Here is a 21,291-nt window from a genome sequence, read left to right as displayed (position 1 = left end):
TGTTTTGAGAATATGCCTTAAGGATCAATGGTTAACGATGGCTCTGATGGGTGGTTTCACTAGAATAGGCAATAATGAGATCATTGGACCCGCCACCCTCATCGTCGATAGTCCCGGATGATCCCAAATCATCCTCCACACTTTTCTCTTGACATGAGTACTTTACGGACCTAAGTAGTCAGGTCCTTGTACTCTGAAAGTCGGATTAACCCGATCAGACAGAATAAGATAGGTCGTAAGGCCTAACTTAACTTATAAGTGAGAAATAAGGATTTATTTCCTCATTTCTCATGCACAATCGTGGGAGAAGAAGAGGAGGAAGAAGAGGAGGAAGAAGGAGGGAAGCTTACCTTGGCTCTTGGTTGTCATATCATTACCGAAAATCCCTGTCAGAGGTAAGTGCCATCTCTTCTACCCCTATCTCTCTTCATTTTGACCTAGGGTAAGCAAATTCTAGATCGAATCTTGATGCATAAACCCTCTTGAGCTCGGGGATCGCGTATTCCACATCCCCATTGTCGAGCTCAAACTAAGTCCGGTGAGCTCTGACAGTAAGATTGGCCAAATGACCAACTAGGGTTTCGATCATTCAATCGACGTATCTCCCAAATGATTCGATGGAATCAGGACTTTATTAGCTTAGAATGATGCTAGGAACATCCCCCACAAACTCCATGGAACAAATCCTGGCTATCGGGACTGAGCCAAAAAGCCCCAATTCACTTGGGCAGTTCTGCCCTACCACCAAAAACACTGGGCTTGCTTCTGGTGGGTTGTTTCTGCTGAACCCCTGAGCCTTAAGAGCTCTCTGTGATGTCCACCAAAAATAGCATTGATATTTTCGATGGACAGTGTCTGTTTCTGGTGGGTGTTTCCAGTGACAGTACTGTCACAGTGAGACTTTGTCTATACCATTTGGGGGTGATCCATGTGGGCCCCTCTCGATGTTCCCAATACGTATTGATGTTTGATTACCTTTGTGTCTAGGACAGTGACACACACGAAACCCGGGGTCAGATTGAGTTGAACGATGATGGCCATACTTGAACCCTAATTCACACAAGCATAATCAAGGAGAGGGATGGATTGCTTTTATTTTAAGAATATTTAATTATGTAAAATTGCTCACCTTAATTAATCTTTACACGATTTCCTAATTTCTCAAATGATGATGGTATGCTATCACATGTTACATTCTTATTAATTTGATATGAAATATAGTAGATATGTATGGCGGGATCCGATGTGGCCAAGGTGGTACCGGTACCGTGATCGCCGTGTGTTTGTTGTATGAATGTCTGTTGCATTCATGTATTAATTATGTGCATTAGAGTTAGTAGTAGTCATGGATTACACTTTGTGGCCGATGTGTTACCAGTATCGTGTTCTCCAGGATTGCATTTGGAAATGGATACACTTTGTAGCCGACGATTGGTATCAGTGTTGCGTAGTCCATACTCAACTATTATATACATGCTAGATTAGGTAAATAGTCATGGGTTACACTTTTTAGCCGAGGTGTTACCGGTATCGTGTACCCCAAGACTGTACTTGGAGATGGATTACACTTTGTGGCCAATGTGTTACCGGTATCGTGTAATTCATATTAACTATATCATTATGAAGGCATGTATAATATTTGTGGTTAGGTATCACTCCCTATGCTATGAACCCTTTCCAACAGGGGTTAAGGTATTGGATAACCTATTGTGGTATGTTCAATGTGCCTTTCCGGAATGTCACACCCATAGTACGATGTGATTGTTGCCAAAGGTGGGAACTTGTCAGGCGTGGCCGATGATTAGTACCAGTGCCGTGACAGCCAAGAGGGGGTTATCAAGGGTTTGCTGGGTGACCCATGTTCGCATACGGGGACCGACAAGCTTTTATTCATGGCTAGGGTTTGTATCCCTAAGTAGTCGATGGTGGTTCCAAGATGAGGGATACAGCCTAATGTGCTGTAGTAGCATTTACCAGACTTAGTTGTATTGTTAAGTGGATAATAAAATAAATGAATTGCATCACGGGCATCATGGACTATGTATTTAATTTCTGTTATCATACATCATAAATTATTACTGCGATTGTTTTGCTTGGATGTGCTTGAACCCCACCGCTCACTTAAAGAGTTGAAAAGCTCACCCCACGTATGCACCCCTTTTTAGATGATGATATAGGTACCATTGTGCTAATGGCATGTGACCTGTTATCCTTCAAGTCAAAGGACGGTCTCTAGGTCAGAGGACGGTATGAGCGACTGATGGATACCAGAAGAGGAGGAGCACGATCAGGTTGTGCTTGCAACCACTATGCTTACGCTACACCGTGAGATGTACAGTATATTTTTGAAACTTTGATATAGATTATGGATGGTACACTTTTGAACTTATTATTTATAAGTCATGAATGATTGTAATAAAATAACTCAGTTATTGATATTATAGTATCATTAGACGTTTCCCCATTTTATTGATGATTCTGCTATTATACTCTGATTTCGCTACTTTTGGTTGGTTTGTGATGTGAGATTGTGAAATGTTAAGGTACTACGATCAGAGATCCTGGTAGGTTGTAAGACTGGTACATGTCTTACTCACACCACCGGTATTCCTAATGATAAGTTGGGTCTCCTGGAAGTGGGGTGTGATAAATAAAGTGGAGTCCAGCACTTCCTGCCATACTGTGCTTCAAATGGGGACATTCTAATGGTGGCCTAATAACTGTTGTTGTAGGAGAACTCAATAAGAAAAATGTGCTCATCACAACTGTAACTCATGTCAAAGGACACGCTCGAAGTAGGTCCTCAAATGTCTGAATACTCTCCGACTGACCATCGGTCTGTGGGTGAAATGCAGTGCTAAAGTTCAATTGTGTGCCCAGAGCCTTCTACATGCATGTCCAGAACTTAGAAGTAAATATGGGGTCTCGGTCAGAAATGATGCTAATCGGTACACCATGCAACCGGATGATGTTTTCAATATATAACTTAGCCAACTTGTCCATAGAAAATGTGACCTTGATTGGGATGAAGTGAGCTGCCTTGGTTAAGCAGTCCACAACTACCCAAATGGCATCCATACCCTTCTAACTGCGGGGTAGGCCTGTGATGAAATCTATGGTAATATTCTCTCATTTCCATTTCAGAATAGGTAATAACTGTAATAACCCATGGGGCCTTTGTCTTTTGGCCTTGACTTTCTGGCATGTGAGACATCTAGACACATGTGTGGCTACATCATTCTTCATTCCCTTCCACCAGTAGGAGCCCTTGAGGTTCCATATACATTTTGGTGTTGCTGGGGTGAATGGAGTATGAAAATCTGTATGTCTCTCTCAAAGCTGTATCTCTCAAATCACCATCATTAGGCATGCATAACCTCCCTTTGAACTTGAGAATCCCTCCGTCAGTCACAGAGAAATCCGAGTCTTTTTAGTTCCTTCCTGGTAATCTGTTATCAGCTTCTGTAACTCTGCATCACTACCCTGAGCTGTAGTGATCCTATCCACGAGACTAGGTTGTACCACCAATGCTGATAGTGACAAGGTGATACCTTCCACTAGTAGCTCCAAATCTAGTTTCATGGCCTCCTCTATGAGATGCTCATTGGTGGTCAGTGATGCAAGATTCAGTGATTGGGATTTTTGATTAAGTACATCAGCTACTACATTGGCCTTTCTTGGGTGATAGTCGATAGTACAGTTATAGTCCTTCATTAATTCCAACTAATGCCTCTGTCTCATGTTGAGCTCCTTTTGGGTGAAGAAGTACTTGAGACTTTTATGGTCACTGTAGATCTCACTCTTCTCACCATACAAATAATGTGTCCAAATTTTTAGTGCAAAAATCACTACTGCCAACTCTCAATCATGGGTGGGGTAGTTCTTCTCATAATCCTTCAACTGGCGGGATGTGTAGGCAATGACTTTCCCATGCTGCATCATTACACAACATAATCACAGTTTGGAGGCATCACTATACACAACCATACCACCTGTACCGGTCGAAATAGTCAAAATTAGAGCTGATACCAACCTTTGCCTTAGTTCCTCGAAGCTCTTTTTACAAGTATTAGACCACTCAAATTTCACAACCCTTTTATGTGAGTCGGGTCATTGGGGTGGCAATGTGAGAGAAGTTCTCAATAAACCTCTTGTAGTATCTGGTCAATCCCAGAAAACTACGTATGTCCACCACACTCTTGGGAGTCTCACTTTCTAGAACTGCCTTCACCTTGCCTGGATCAACCTCTATACCCTTGTCTAAAACAATGTGGCCTAGGAATGCCACTTGTGACAGCCAGAACTCACACTTGCTAAATTTCACGTAGAGTTGCTTCTCTCTCAGGCGTTGCAATACTAATCTTAGGTAAACAACATATTCCTCTACACTCTTGGAGTATATCAATATGTCATCAATGAATACGATCACAAACTTGTCTAAGACATCTTGGAATACCCAGTTCATCAAATCCATAAATGCAGCCGGTGCATTAGTCAATCCAAATGACATCACCAAGAGCTTGTAATGTCCATACCTTGATCTGAAGGCTGTCTTGCTGACATCACTATCCTTGATCCTGAGCTAGTGGTAGCCCGATCTAAGGTCTATCTTAGAAAATACCTTGGCACCCTGCAACTGATCAAACAAATCATCTATTCTTGGCAAAGGATATCGGTTCTTGATCGTTAGCTTATTAAGCTCTCGGTAATCAATGCACAGCCTTATACTTCCATCCTTTTCTTGACGAATAATATTGGTGCTCCTCATAGAGACACACTAGGTCTAATAAATCCCTTCTTCAGAAGATCCTAAAGTTGCACTTGTAATTCCTTTAATTCTATGGGGGCCATGCGGTAAGGGGCTTTTGACACTGGTGCCGAGTCAGGGAGTAGATCTATAACAAACTATCTCTCGGTCCAAGGGCAAACCTGCCAAGTCATCCAGAAATACATTGAGAAATTCCCTCACCACATCTAGCTCGATCAATAGGCTAACCTCTATCTCAGTATCCGTCATAGATGTTATAGCCTTGACATCCCTTATACAATAGCTTCTTCATATGGAGGGCTGATATGATAACCTTCTTGGGTTTCTTGGGATTATCCCTTTGAAAGACAAATTCACCCTCGGATGAGGTTTGAAAATGATCATCTTTTCTACACATAGCACATTGGCTTTATATTGGGACAACCAGTCCATCCCTAGAATCACGTTAAAGTCAGTTATATCCAACTCGATCAAGTGGGCATTCAACTTATATCCACCAATGGTCACTGGACAAGGCTCATATACATAGTTCAGTCAGACCTACTACACTTCCATAGGGGTACTCACTGCCAAACACTAAGTTAATCCTTTGGGTTGAATCTCCATCTTCTTTGCAAATGTCGGCAACACAAACGAATACGACGCTCCTGAGTCAAATAACACATGTGCAGGTAATAATGATATCAATAATGTACCCATCACTACATTGGGTGCATCCTCTATATCTTCAGCGGTCATAGCAAACACCCTTCCTTGTGGTCTTTGGCCCTGCGAGTCTGTACTAGTCTAGAGGTTGCATAGGTCTACTAGGGCCTAAGTGGCAAAGTGTAGGGTGCATCACCTGGCCTCTGGTGGGGGCATGTCCTAGCTAGGTGGCTCGGTTGATCACAATGGAAAGACCTTGGACTTGACCCCACGGATTGAGACACGCCACTAGAGCGGGTTGACTGAGAAGTCTGGCTAGCCTCATGTTTTCTGAACTGCATTGGAGTTGGGTTGATATAAGGCACTTTGAAGCTTTTTCTACCTCCCCTGGAGTTAGTAGCCCCCATAGGCGTCTTTTCCGTTCCCTGCTGGGTCGAGAAGTTATCTCTATGCCGGTCTTCAATAGATTTGGCCACTTGGACAACCTCAGCATATGTCTATAGTTTCAACCTAACTATGGTTGACCTAATACCTGGCCTCAACCCTTTCTCAAACTTCTTGGCCTTGGCCCTATCACCTCTAAGATGTTTAGGAGCAAAATGGAATAGTTCCTCATAGCGTTGTTGATACTCAAGCATGGACCGGGAACCTTGCACCAACTGGGAGAACTCACTCTCTCTCCTATCCCGAAAGCTTTCCGAAAAATAGTTCTCAAAGAAGGCCCCTTTGAAGCCCTCCTAAGTAGGGTTTGGGTTACTTGCCCTCAGAATGGGCTCAGTAGCACTCCTCCAATCATCGGCCTTGTTTTACAGTTGGTAGTCTACACATAAAATTTTTTGCTCCTCGGTGCATCCCATTAGCCTAAACACCTTCTCCATACCACCAATCCATCTTGATGGATATAACGAATCCTGGCCTACCTTTGAGAAGCATAGGGGCCTAAGCCTTTAAAACTTCTCCATCATATTTGTCATATCCATCCAACCCTTTACATGTACCTGGGCTTGTTTCAAGTGTTGGATCTTGTACATGCCCATGTACATGTTACTGACCTTGCCCATGCACTTGCCCTTATGCCCCACCAGACGTTTGAAGAGTAGCTGAGCTGGTGGGTATCAAAATGGGTGACGGTGGAGTAGGGGGTGCGGGTGGTGCATTGCAGGCTTCCATTGCCATTTGGATCCGATTATCGATTCCGACCATGAATTGGTTCTGTCTTTTCTCAACCTCCCTCATCATATTATTCATAATGGAGGCAACATCATGAGCAATGAGAATCGACAGAGGCGATGGTGCATTTTGGGGTCTACCTTGATTCCACGTAGGGAAGCGGGAGGTGGCACGCATGACTGGGATCAGGACCTGGTGTTCTGGTGTGATATGACTCCTATGGAGGAATCCAATTAGTTCACATGCATACATAAGGTTACAAGTAATGGAAATACATGAATACATAGTAGGTCCCACACGTTTACACAAAAGCAAATTTAGGGTTAGAGTATGAATAAGTGGGGTCCGCCAAGTATTGGATCCGATTGCACGCATATTAGGGAGGGAATACTTAATTAAGGAAGCAAATATAATAATATAAAAAATAAAATAAAATAAAATTTTTCTTCCAAAATGTTCATAGGAAACGAGGGTTTCTTCACCGAAAACAAGGTCATTCCACCGAAAATATCAGTGTTGTTTCCGGTGGAACTAGCAGAGCTTATTTGGGACTTTTCCACTCACCAAAAACACTCAGCGGAAATAGGCCTAATGTTTCCGATGGACCAAAAATTGCTATATATAGGCTTGGGTTTGGGGTTTATTTCACAAAACCCTATTCTAACTTATGGAGAAGAAGAGAAAAATGGCCAAGGGAGCTATTTCAACTCATTCCCCACCTTTCTCTTACGATTTCGTGATCGATTAGCACCATCTACACATCCAAGGTGAGTTCTCCTTCTCTAACCTAGGTTTTTGGATTTTTCTCTGTAAGAATTGTTTCACTTTTCTAACTTAGGCTTTATTCTCTAAAACCTTAGGAACCTTACTGAAATCATATCTGGTCGTCGTGTTCGTACTCGTCGCGCCATTGTACAAGAGCAACAGGACATTCCCGAAGAGGCACGGTACAACCAACTATTGTTTCGCTCTGTGGCCGAACAAGACCATTGGGAGAACTTTGAGTTCTAGAATGTGGACTTGAGAAAGTATCTGAGGACTAAGGATTTTTGGAAGTTTTTCCTTCAACAATGCTTCAAGGTAGTTGGGTGGTATCGTATCCTGAAGCCTAACCATAGATACTACCCAAAGCTGGTGAGGTTATTCTACTCTAACCTCCAGTGCGTGAACTGCGGCATGGAAGAGATGCAGATCGCTTCCTAGGTAAAGGGGGTCAAAATCTCCTTCGACATGAGACAGTTGGCTAACATTCTGATGGTCGACAACATAGGAGAACTAGTCTATTACCCTCCTCGGACTCCATCCTATGAGTTCCATTATCCCGATGTTCTCCAAGAGATGAACAATATGCTCACCAAGGCTAATTTTGGGTGGGACCGCACCGTCAACTACCGAGCCACCCCAAAGTTTGTTTGCAGGTCAATTCAATTGAATGTTCTTCCTACCTATGGCCACTATGATGAAGTGTCCATGCTACATGCCTATGTGACGTACTGTGTGTACATGGGGGTGCAAGTTTTCCTTCCCTGACTATTGATGTGGACTATGGTGACCAAGTCTGAGGGAGGGACACATAGGGCCATAAATCTATGTTATGGGAGGATTCTGACTGATGTGTTCCTCTAGTTTGGGGTGGACTTGCAAGGTGAGGAGTACTTGGGATCCGATGCCATAGACTTCAACTAAGATTCCCTGAAGAAGATGACCTTGGATATGAGTAAGGTCTCACCCAATGAGGCTGAGGAAGAATAACTAATGGAGGTGGAGGGTCAATTGGGAGGTGATTCCAGGGTTGTTGGCAAAGATGCTGATGCGCTAGTGGTGGTGCTAGTAGAGGTGCTGGTAGAATTGGTGGTGGTGATGGTGGTGTTCCACCACTTGACCCATAGACTTTGGGTTCCACTATTGCCTCCTCTTCCCATAGCATTAGGGGCGTGAGGCCTTATGGTCTCAATGACGTGATGGCCCGCTTAGACACCACCACAAACTTGATGAGGAGGATGGACAACTGTCTTGAGAGCATGGACAGTAATTACTGTCTTATGGATGACAAGGTGGCCTCCCTTAAGGCACAGATGCAGGCAATGGTCTTCCACCTACCCATTCCGGTGCCACCTCTAGGTGTACATGGTCAGAACTAGAACTAGGCTCAAGGTCAAGGATAGTATTAGAAGCAACAGGATTAGCAGGAGTAGTGGTTTATGTTGCCACTATAGTTTTAGGATTTCTCATTCCATGTTTTCTTTGAATTTCATGTTCGGGTTGTTATTTGAAATTTATTTTCTGTCATTTGCTTCTGTTATTGAATTCCTAGATTTAGGCTACTTAGGATTTCCAACTTTCAGTTTTTTATTTTTTGAGGAAATTGGTGGAAGCTTATGTACTCAGTTCTTGATTATAATGAAACGGCTTTGACACCTATACTTGTCTCCTAGTTGTGCAATTCTATTAATTGTTGCCTTTGAAGTTTTTATTTTAAATCATAATCCCCAAATCATGATTTAGCTAAGATTGTAAGTTAAGGCAAAGCATCGTGCTCTGATACCAAGCTGTCACACCCCACTTCCATTAGACCCACCTTACCGAGTAGGAATACCAATGGTGTAAGTAAGACACTTACCTGTCTTACGAACCTACCAGGATCTCTGATAGTAGTACCTTAATGATTCACAATCTCACAACACAACCAAACAATAGCAGTGAAATCAGAGTAAAATAGTGGAATCATAAATAAATGGAAAACATCTAATGATAAAGTAATTATCCATAACCAAGTTTATCTGTTTACAAATATCCGAGACTTATACATATCAAGTTTTAAAGTATACCATCCATAATCTGTATCAAAATAATAAAAATACGCCCCACACCTTATGGTGCCGCGTATGCACAGATATCATAGGCATAATCCGGGTCATGCTCCCCAGCTTCCAACATCCACCAGTCGCTCACCCCGTACTCGGGTCTGGAGGAAAGAGAGTCACAAACCATTGGCACAATCGTACCTATATCATCATCTAAAAGGGGACATATACGTGGGGTGAGCTTTCCAACTCGCTCAGTGAGGGGTGGGGTTCATGCACAACCAAGTAAAGCAGTTGCATAAATAATTTATGATACATGATAATAGAAATTAAACACAATCCATAATGATCATGATGCAATTCATTTATTTTATTATCCATCTAGCAATACAACTAAGTCTAGTAAATGCTATTATGGCATATTAGGATGTATCCTTCATTTCGGGACCATCGTCGACTACGCAGCGATACAAACCCTAGCCATGATTAGGAGTCTGTCACTCCCGATATGCGGCCATCAATCACCCAACAAACCCCTGATAACCCCCTCCTAGTAGTCATGGCACCGGTATATGCATCGACCATGCAGGACAAGTTCCTATCTCTAGCAACAATCACATCATACTGCGGGTGTGGCATTCTGGGAAGGTTCATCGAAAGTACCACCATTGGGTTATCCAACACCTTACCCCTATTGGAAAGAGGACGTAGCATAGGGAATGACACCTAACCACAAATATTCTATATGGCTTCATAATGATACAACTAATATGAATTACATGATGCCGAGAACACATCGGCCACAAAGTATAATCCATCTCTAAGTACATTTTTGGGGTACACAATTCCGGTAACATATCGGCCACAAAGTGCAACTCGTGACTGTTTACCTAATCTAGCATGTATAATAATAGTTGAGTATAGACTACGCAACACCGGTATGTCCATCAGCCAAAAGCATATCTATTTCCAAATACAGTCCCAAAGTACACAATACCGGTAACACATCGGCTACAAAGTGTAATCCACAACTACAACTAACTCTAATGCACATAATCAATGCATATATGCAACAAACATACGGCAATCATGGTACTAATACTACCTTGGCCACACCGGATCCCGCCATACATATTCACAAACATTTCACATTATTTTCAATATAATTGAACCAACATAATTATTAAAATCATGATCGTCAACCTAAACATGTATACAAAAAAATGAGAATTTAAATATACGATCACATGTGAACAGTTTTTAATATTGTAAACATTCCATAAAAGAAAAGCAACCATCCCTCACCTTAATTAGGCTTGTGCAGATTAAGGTTTAAGTATGGCCACCGGTCGTTCAATTCAATTTTGACCTTGGGGTACGTGCATGTCACTATCCTAGACACAAGGGTAACCAAACATCAATGTGTAGGGAACATCAGGAGAGGCCCACATGGGTCACCCCCAAAGGGTACAAACAAAGTCCCACAGTGGCAGTACTATCACCAAAAACTGTCATTGTCTGCCAAAAATATCAGTAGTGTTTTCGGTGCACATAACAGAGAGGTCCTAACACTTCTCAGATTCATCAGAAATAGTCGTCAAAAATAGACCCAGTGTTTTCGGTGGCTTGTTTCTGCTAGCAATACAGAACTGCCCATGAGATTTGGGGCTTTTCGGCTCGGGCTCGATCGTCAGGATTTTTTCTGTGGAGTTTGTGGAGGATGTTCCTAGCATCATTCTAAGCCATTAAAATCCTGATTCCACTAAGCTATTTGGGAGATATGTCGATCAAACAATCAAAACCCTTAGTGGTCATTTGGTCAATCTTGTTGTCGAAGCTCACCAGACTCGGTTTAAGCTCGGCAATGGCACTGGGGAGATGAAATATGCAATCCCCGAGCTCTAAAAGGTATATGGGTCAAGATTCTACCTATGCCTAGCTTGACGTAGTTTAAAATGAAGAGAGAGAGAGAGTGGCATGAGAGGTTGCACTAACCTCCGGCAAGGATTCTGAAAACGATGCGATAGTCGAGAGCTAAGCTGAGTCCTTCCCTCTTCTTCATCCTCTTCTTCTCCTTCTTTCTCTCCTCCTTCTCCTCTCCCACATATGTGCACAAGTGATAAATGAGGAAATGAATTCCTCATTTCCACTTATATGGTAAGTTAGGCCTTAGGGCCTGTTTGGTTCGGTCATAGTCTGGCCCGAATGGGTTAATCTGACTTCTAGGGCACGTGGACTCAACTACTTCGATCGGTAAGGTGCTCATGTCATGAGGAAGGTGTGGGGGAGGATTTGGAATCATCTAGGGTTGTCTATGATGCGGGTGGTAGGACCCACAGGCATCAGAACCCAACCAGCAGCCCAAATGCCTAGCGAAAATAGCCAGTGAAAACAGGCCCAAGATGTTTCCGGTGGGTTATTTCTGGTGGTTAAGATAGCAACCTGTCTTGACTGCTTGATGTCCACCAGTTGGTCTTGCATGGGTAGTTTCCCTAGGCTGTGTTCATGGTCTTTTGATAATTTTAATGCATACTGGGATTCAACTGTGGGGTGTCGGGTCACTTATCGTCTGGGATCGAAAGGTACGAATCCCCTCTAGTTGGACTGGCAAGCAATACACGAACATGTAGGGTCATCTCTCCCCCTTGGGCAATGGGTAGTTGCAAGCCAAAACCCGATGGTACTTCCCACCTCCGGTCCGAGACCTATCATAACAGTTCAAATTAGACCGGGTCAGTGCACAGGTGTAACATGTATAACAAAAACCATCCATGAGACTTAGATGCAATCCATACCTGATAGGATCTGGCTTCTCTTCTCTCCTCTCCCAAAAATTAGAACAGTAGCGAAGACACTAGGGATGGAGTCGAGGTTCAAGAGGAGAGCTCCATCCTTGGTCATTGGAAGTTGATGCAGATCCAGCCTCGCCTTTCCCATTTCTAATCTTCTTCGGCAACAAAGTTTGATGAATATTGGGCAAAGCACCACCTTTACCAATGGTAACAATGCCAAGAATCTTGCTCATATCCTCATCATTTCTCATTGCAATCTGTATATGCCTCAGAAAAATCTGACTCTTCTTATTATCTCTTGTTGCGTTTCCCGCAAGCTCAAGAACCTGATAAAAAGAACAACAGAGACAAACATCAAACCAATCCCTTCAGAAACATAGAAATCAGAAAAGGAAGAAAAACAATTTGTTCAAATACCTCAGCATATTCAAGGACGATAGAATAAACAAACCCAAGCACCGGTACCAACACATTCGACATTCTTTCCAGCTTTAAGAAATTTGGTGATCCTTCCGACGGGGAAGGATTTGGGTTTCCCTCTCCCACCCTTTATAGACACAATGGAGCTCATTGCTTATGTATTTCGAAAGTTAATTGGCAAACTCTCTTTCACTTTCCTATCTGATTCTCACACACAAACACATTTCAGATGGCGTGAGAAGAGAAGAAAAGGAGGATCCGAGTTGTGTCTATTAGGTATGGGTTGCATCCGGGTCTCATGGGTGGTTTTTTAGAGAAGTAACTAGAGCCATTGGATCCCGTCTGGGACAAATGTCGCGCAACCAAGTAGGTATGCAAGCTATGGACGATCATCGATATAGGGAGGAGCTGGATCCCTTTGCTTGGTCTTATTGATATTCTTTCTTGTACTCCTCATCTATTATAATCTGAAAAAAAAGTCCCTTACATTTTGCAGTTGTCGTTACGGTATATATATATACCACATACATACTAGTAAATAAGCACGTGCAAATGCACATGTTGCTTTAGAGAGAGAGAGAGAGAGATGTAAGTGAAAACTATGTCTAGCATATTAGACAAGAGATTTCCTAAACTTATTATACCTAAACATTAGCAAAAATTAATATCAATTCCCTTAACCAATTATCTGAAACACAAAATGCAGCCTACGAAACCCCATTAGAACAATAAATCAACACCAAGAAACATCCCAAACTATAGAAAAGAACATAATTTTCGGTATCCACCAGCTCAAATATATATACCTAGATCTAATATCAAGAAAAAATGGAAGGGGGTGCAAAGAGAAGACCAGGTTCTCTTGACCATAAAACTGCAAAGACAAAAAGAATCTTTTTTATTCATAAACAACCATCTATTAGTCATTAAATCTTCTCTGGTATCAAATACTTCAACTAATGCATCATTTTTTTGCCAAACATAAAAGAAACTAAGAACATCAACATCTTCAATAATAAATATGCCACTAATACTCTTGGGTAACAACTACAATAAGGTCACATTGAAAAATGATGAGGAAAAGTGATCTACTTATTTAGCATACATATTTATTAAATATACAACATAAATACTAAATATACTGCAATATGCCACTTCTCAAGTAAGGGTGTCAAACGATGCGGTTTTGGTTATTCGGTTAGATTTTGGTTCGGTTTACATTTTGATAAGGTGAAACCAAAACCGCACCGGATAGGAATAAGCTGAAATCAAAATCGTTTTTCATCCGGTTTTTGTTATTCGGTTCACAATTGGTTTACATGTGGTTAATAGTGTCATTTTAGAAAATGATTCGCATCCTACAACTAGTGTGAATCCTATATATATTAAATTTCCTAAAGAGTTAAGACAATATACGTTTATTTTTCCAAGGACAATATATTTTCTATGTAAAATACTACACATATGATAATTGATTAACTATGATCTTAGAAATTAGAAAATCAAGAAGTGTGATTGTGTGAAAGTGAAGCTCCCTTCTCGGTTTGTACTTTGCTTTTTTTTTTCCCCCATTTTTTCGTAGAGACCCATCGAAATTCAAAACACACTTTCAGTCTTTAATACTAGGTGCCGGTTAACCATCAGTTTTCTGGTTCAATTCGAAACCGAACCAAAATTATGGCCTATAAAACTAAAACCGGATCAATTTACTACAGTGCGATTCGGTTCTATTATAACCAGTCGGTTTCGGATCCAATAAACGGTTTTGGTTATATATTGACACCCTTATTCTCAAGGAAGGTTGATGATTAAACGAAGGCCTAAATGACTAAAAGTTAAGCTAAATGTGGCACCCATCACCTTATATCTATAGGGACATAAACACCAGAATCAAGTGCTTACAAGTCTTTTACCATCCAAACCATCAAATTATTATAAACAATCATAAGAGAAAATGATGAAAATTAAAAACTTAATAGACAGTTAGAGTGGATTAGCTTTGGGATCCCCAAACCAAATGTTAGATCCCATAATTAAGAATAAAATCAGTTCATTATAGGATCATCCAGATCCAAATGTTGTTTATTGAAAAAAGGAACATTATGATCATATTCAGCCACGTGAAAATGTTCATATTTTGATCACAAAAGCATTTTATCACATGAAAAGACTTTTTTTTTTTTTTTTAATTCAGCAAAAGCTTAAATTCCTAAAGTTCAGTAATTCAATCATCTAATAATTGCTATGCTTTAGGTCCTCGAAAGACACACATAATCTGATGGATTCCTTGGTCTCTAGGGTGGACCATTTTGATTCTATCACATTATCATTTGGCTCACCATTTTAGACGTGGTCTCATGACTCTCACCTACCCACTGACAATACAAACTAATTATAGACAGTGAATTGCAATTCAAAAATTATAAAAATTCGCTTAGATACGGTTGCTTTTGCAAAATGTGGTGAGGAAAGACATGCATAGCATATAGGGTGCAAAATCTAATTTACATAAAATTTTTTTTTTTTTGGTACAATCTACATTACTCACTCGGCTTAAAAGCAATTGTCATGCAAACAGGCTAAAATTAGAGCAGGATCTAAAAATCTTTGTTTATACGACACTGCGGGGGTTGCTTCCAGTTCTCAACAACAAAGCAAATAAAGATTTTAAATTGGGATTAAAGGAAATAAAATAAATTCTCATCCACCCAAATACTTCACAAAATCAGAATCAAAGAAATATAGATTCAATAAAAAAAATAAAAAGAAAGGAGAGACTTACACAGAAATTGTCAATGGTGAATATATGTACTTATTCTTGAACATCATGTAACCGAAGCAATGGGGCCCAAAATAAATGCATGAAACAATGGTTCTTAGTCAAACATAACTGAAACAAGAGCATCAATGCACACACCATTCAAGGTAAAATGCAATACAGAAATAAAGGTTCCCTGATGTCTCCATAATCATAGAGGAAAATTTTACATTTGAACAGTAAGACAAAGAAAACAGAACATTACCACCCAAAAGAAGAGATTAAAGAATACTCACAACGAAGAATCGAGTAACAGTGGAAGAGGAAGAGAGGCGCCTCTATTCTGTAAAACAAGCAAATTAACAGATATAAAATCCATAGGAGTGAACAAAAATTAACAGAAATTTTTAAACCATTGGGCAAAAAATGGTTTCTATTCTACCTTTCCATAAAGGGGCATTATATAGAGTACATACCTGAAAAATATGTTCAAGTAGTGAAACCTAAATGTGAATCCCCTAATTTCTGTCAAGGCTTACACATACAAAAGAACAAAGAAATAACTTACCAGGTGATTGCGGGAATATAAGAGGTAGCTCACCTGAGTGGTTGCCGTAAAAGGGGAGATCACGGATGAGATTTGAGAGGGAAAAGTGTAAGGAAAATCAAGAGGCAGTGACGAAGGGTTAAGGAAACAACTGATATTGGGTTCTCACTTTTCAACCATGTGAGAAATTATATTGGGAATAAGAGATTAGATGTGGAAGATAATCCCAATGGTGGATTTTTTTTTTTTTAATGGAAAGGGAACCCTTAATTTTTTATTTAAAATAAATTAAAAAAAAATTTGAGGATAAGCAAAAAAAAGTTTCCTATGGAAGGGCATTCGTTTTTTTATTTCTTACCATTGGTGGTAGATTTGTATGTATTAAGGTTGAGAAAAAGAAAAGATATAGATATGAGAAGAGAAGAGACCTATTTGGAGAGAAACGTGGAATGGAAGGAGAGAGTTTCCAAAATGGAAAGGGAATCCTTAAATTTTTATTTTATAACAAATTTATAATTAAGTTGAGGATAAGGGTGTGATGACTTAAGAATACAGCAAGTACCAGACCCGCCTGAGAGATCGGTGAAGTGTCCCCACTAAGAATACGGTAAGTACCAAGGGGTTTGGGAGATTGGTGAGGGTGTGCAAACTTTAGTCCTATATCGCCTAGGGAGAGATTATTGGGATAATTAATAACCTCTAGCCTCCTTAACATGGCACAACGCATTTTAAAGCCTTGACTCCGGATCAAAGAAGACAATATTGTGCAAGGTTAATGCGGCCGGGGTGTTACAAATGGTATCAGAGCAGATCCATACAGTGTGTGGGGACGCTATGCCGAAAGGGGAGGAAGTGTGATGACCCAAGAATACGGTAAGTACCAGACATGCCTGAGAGATCGGTGAGGTGTCCCCACCAAGAATACGGTAAGTACCAGGGGGTTTGGGAAATCGGTGAGGATATATAAACTTTGACCCTACATCGCCTAGGGAGGGATTACTGGGTTAGTTAATAACCTCTAGCCTCCTTAACATAGCACAACGCGTTTTAAAGTCTTGAGGCCCATGGGCCAAAGAGAATAATATTGTACAAGGTTAATGGGGCTGGGGCGTTACAAAGGATATCATCAATTTAAGAAAATAATAAATAATAAAAAAAAATAATATGACATAGAATGTATTTAAATAAGTAATAAGGGTAAAATAGTCAAAAAAAAAATTAGTCACGAAACATAAGTACATGCACTTATATGATAGTATGATAGTATGATAGTAAACTTGCACGTGCAAATGCACGTTTGGTCAAATATTTAGATATAAAATTAAATTTTTTAGAGTTGTTACATTTAAGTGTTAGTTTTATTGTTTAAAAACTTATATTGCTCCTACAAGATTAAAGTTGAGGCAGCAATAATACCAATGTTGCTTGTAAGAGCGGAAGGTGAAAGCAGGGGCAACAAAGAGAGATTGAGAAGGTGGTGTGGGTGTTGGTGGGGATCCAACAAAGAGAAATTGAGAGGAAACCTGTGTAGCAGCCTCATTGAGTGACAGAAAAACATGAAATCACATAGCATTTCCCAACAATCTTAATGGGTAGAGTAAGATTGAGAGAGGGAATTTGAGATTACAATATCTGAATAAATAGTAATTAACAGAGGAGTATCTATATAGGAGTTCTATCTACAGGATTTTATAATTCATGTCTATTCTTCGGCAAGAACTTCCTACAAGATTGGAGCCTAGAGGAGTTCGATAGAATAGTTGATCGGTTCTGAATTTCCATGTAGACACTCAAGTATATAGATTCTAACTGTTCTTTGATCCAAGACGGAGGGTCCTATACAAGTTAAGGTTTGGATACATTTTGTTGCCATAGAAGGAGTTGAAGAGGTTGATCTAGACTTCTCTCCAAGGAGAAACTTGAACTTAATAAGGTTCTTAATTTTCTCTTGGACTGTGATCAATATAGGTTCTTACATTAACTTTGTACGTTTAGGCCCTTGCTTTCAGTTTTCAATGGTTTGCGCCTACATACTCATCTACCTATCTCTTAGACTGGTTGATGCCACTAAGACATAATCCAATATGTGTTTTAGGTATGTTTGCTTCTAAAGAACGTAGTTGGGCTTTATCGTCCAGATTGTTAGAATCCATCTTTGAATTGAATATTAATGTCCCCATTCTTCATTCACTACATTTCTCCTACAGATCTCAAATCTAAAAGATGCAATGCCTAAAGGGATTGAGGATACTTTATACAGAAAAAAAAAAATCTTTCAATTTATTTATGTATGATAAGAGAAAACGATATCTCAAACAAGGTGACAATGACCTGATGCGCTTCTTTCCATCTAGCACTTGTGGGAAGATACCAATTGATCATTCAAGTACAAAAAAGTATATAAAATTACTGTTTTTATTCTAAACTAAAAAAGGATCAAGAATCTAACTAATATTGTTTTCATCAAGTTGAGCTAGAGGCATGCTCCAAAGTTGCTAATATCTCTTAGCAAATTGAGATACCCCTATACGCAATGCAAATTATCATATGATCTCCATATCTAATTGAATATTTTGGACTATCCCCATCAGAGCTTTCAAAATAGGAGGTGTCAACCAAATTTAGATAAGCCCTTGCTTCCCATTTTAAAGTAATCTAAAAATAAAAATTAACTAATGAACAAGAAAATGAGACAATTCTTGATTTCAAATTACAGAATGGGAAGGTCTACAGGGGAAGTTTAGAGGTTCATTTTGTTTTACCAGTACATCAGAAGCTTATTACATTGAAAACTTGACATAAACAAACGTGAAATTTTTGTCAATTATGTAGAACCTTATCATATTTCTTCATGATCTTTGAGAATGCTAAGAGTTTCAAAAATCTGGTTAACACGATTATTAAAAACGTCGATAACCAGCTACTAGAAATATATATTACCACTAACATAAAAATTCATGCAGAAAGAGACTGGTACCACTCAAAAGCATATCAACATTCAATTATAGACATAAAATAATCATAATGTTAAGGAATTACAAACATGGTACACGGACATCCAATCCCTAACATAACCGAAAGAATAAGATTTTTATCTGTTTTAGTAAGGAAATAAGTCTATAAAAGGAACAACCGAACAAAGAAGGATCTTCAGAGGAAAGGAAGAGTTTATCTGAAAATTACAAATACTGTCCTTTTTCAACGAATCAAAGATCAAAACTTCCACCCCCCATCTATAGAGACATAGATTGCTAAACCTTCAAGCACAAAAGTTCAGAGAGGAAGAAGAGAGAGTCACTAGATCGATGATCCACATATCTCACATCCAAGAATCATCATGGAAAAGAAGAAGCTTCCAAAAAAAGGAGAAGCAAAAGAGGGGAGAGGAGGAATATGTCATTACTGTAGTTGTTCTTTTGTCTTCTCTCTAGTTTATATAGGCAAGGGCTCATATATGAATGAATCTACTTTTCCATGATCATTTTGTTTAAACGAATGGAATGGATTGAATTTTTAATCCGTTTCTTTGTCAATGAACATCCACTTATGTGAATGTCATTTGCTCCTTCCAAGTCATTTCCAACCGAAACCTCAAGTACAACTATTAAGTGTCAACATATATAAATATTCAAGTGACTGAGATAATTGCTTCAATTTCACGTCTATCTATAAATAGCTTGGTGAAGAACAAGGGCTTCATAGAGGCAGTGACTGTGATCAACAGTTGCAAGAAATTGTAGTTATTGTTTGGCTGCAGCCACAACATCCTTGCTTATTACAATCTTCTGAGCTTCAAGCCACTCCAGTTCTTGTTCTTTGTCCATTTCTCAATTCTTCAAGGGATCTCAGAATAAGAAAAAATCAAATCTTGTTACTCCTCTATCTAAATCTTTAGATACAAGAAACACGAAGTTCCTCCCTACATCTAGGAAAATAAAAAAATTAGAGATGAAAATACATAAATATTTGTAAATTGGAACTGTAAGCAAATAGTCACAGTAACTACATCCAGTAACAAGGGCTTTCTTCAGAGTTGGGTAATTGAAATCAAAGAAAAACTTCGTGTCTCATGAGTTATTTTGTAAGAAATTAATAAGTACAGCTAGCCATGCAAATGACAGGAATTTTGTTTTCACAATTTACAAGGAACATACAGATTATCTTTAAAAAATTGGGTGAGATCGCAAGGAAATATGAAAATTTTAACTCAAGTCAACATCACAACACTCAAGGAAGACCTAAATTCACTCTTTTTTCTTAATATGCCTAAAATCTACATGACTAAACAGAGTAGACAAGAGCAGCTCGATTAAACTGAAAAATAATTTTATACCTAAAGGACGCTAAATGCATCCAAGAATAGAGAAATTTGCAGAATAAGAAGCCGAAAATTCAGTTAATTAATTTTTTTTTTTAAGGTAAGCTTATTAACTGACATAAAGCGGTCTAATCAGATTTATACAAACAAACTCCGAAAGTATAACAATTAAGCAGAAATAGCTAGTTCTTCGACTCAAATCAAAGGAGTCAACAACAAAACTTGAATGAAGTAGAGACTCGAACTCTCCAATTCCATAGCATAAAGGTTGATCTAAAAAGAAATTGAGAGAATCGTCACCTGAATAAGCACCCGCAACCTTAATCACTCTCTTCGATCAACTGCTACTCTCTCTCTCCCTCTCACTCTTTAAAAAACATGGAGTGGTTCTGTGTTAGCGGTTTACAGTGTCCCACCAATCACCCACTGTCCTCCCTGTGAAATGCTAATACAAGCAGTGGTACGACATGTCTTACATAAAAAAGAAATTATGATGAATATACCCTTTTAAAGAAGGAAAGAGAAAGAGTAACTGCCCCACCAACCCTCGGATCATGACAGTTACGTCACCGAGGAAATGCATCTGGTAATTTCATTTCAACTTCCATTCTCTAACATCCACCGCCTCCAGCAAAAAAAAAAAAGATCTTCCTCCTTAGTCAATTCCCTACTATGATTTAGAGAAAGGAAAATCACGCCTATTGTGGGTTATTATGTGCCTATTTTTTTTTTTTTTATCCTTTTTAATACTTAATAATTAAGAATTATAATTAATGATTACTCCCCTTTTCTCCTCCACATTTAGGCAGAGAGAGAGAGAGAGAGAGAGAGAGAGAGAGTTATAGATAGTTTATTATTATTATTATTATTATTATTTTCATCTTCCATTTTGAGGGTTGATGAGATGAGTGAGACTTTTTTTAAGATAATTATAGAGATTTAAATATGGAGAGAGAGAGAGATAATTATTATTTGTTTATTTTCTATTTTGAGGGTTTTTTGATCATTTGGAAAAAAAAAATTGGTGTTTTTTGATCATTTGAATTTTTTTTTTTTTTTTTTTTTTTTT

The 21,291-nt window shown here is 39.3% G+C and overlaps 1 pseudogene; it reads right to left on the bottom strand.

Moving 5' to 3' along the window:
• Positions 1-10,473: 10,473 nt before the first annotated feature.
• LOC122064349 lies at positions 10,474-12,750 on the bottom strand (annotated as a pseudogene).
• Between the last annotated feature and the right edge of the window lie 8,541 nt (positions 12,751-21,291).

This window comes from Macadamia integrifolia, unplaced genomic scaffold, assembly GCF_013358625.1.
Source record: "Macadamia integrifolia cultivar HAES 741 unplaced genomic scaffold, SCU_Mint_v3 scaffold1622, whole genome shotgun sequence".
NCBI classification, from domain to species: Eukaryota; Viridiplantae; Streptophyta; class Magnoliopsida; order Proteales; family Proteaceae; genus Macadamia; species Macadamia integrifolia.
Note: the sequence above shows the minus strand (reverse complement) of the source record. Positions and strands in the feature narration are given on the sequence as shown.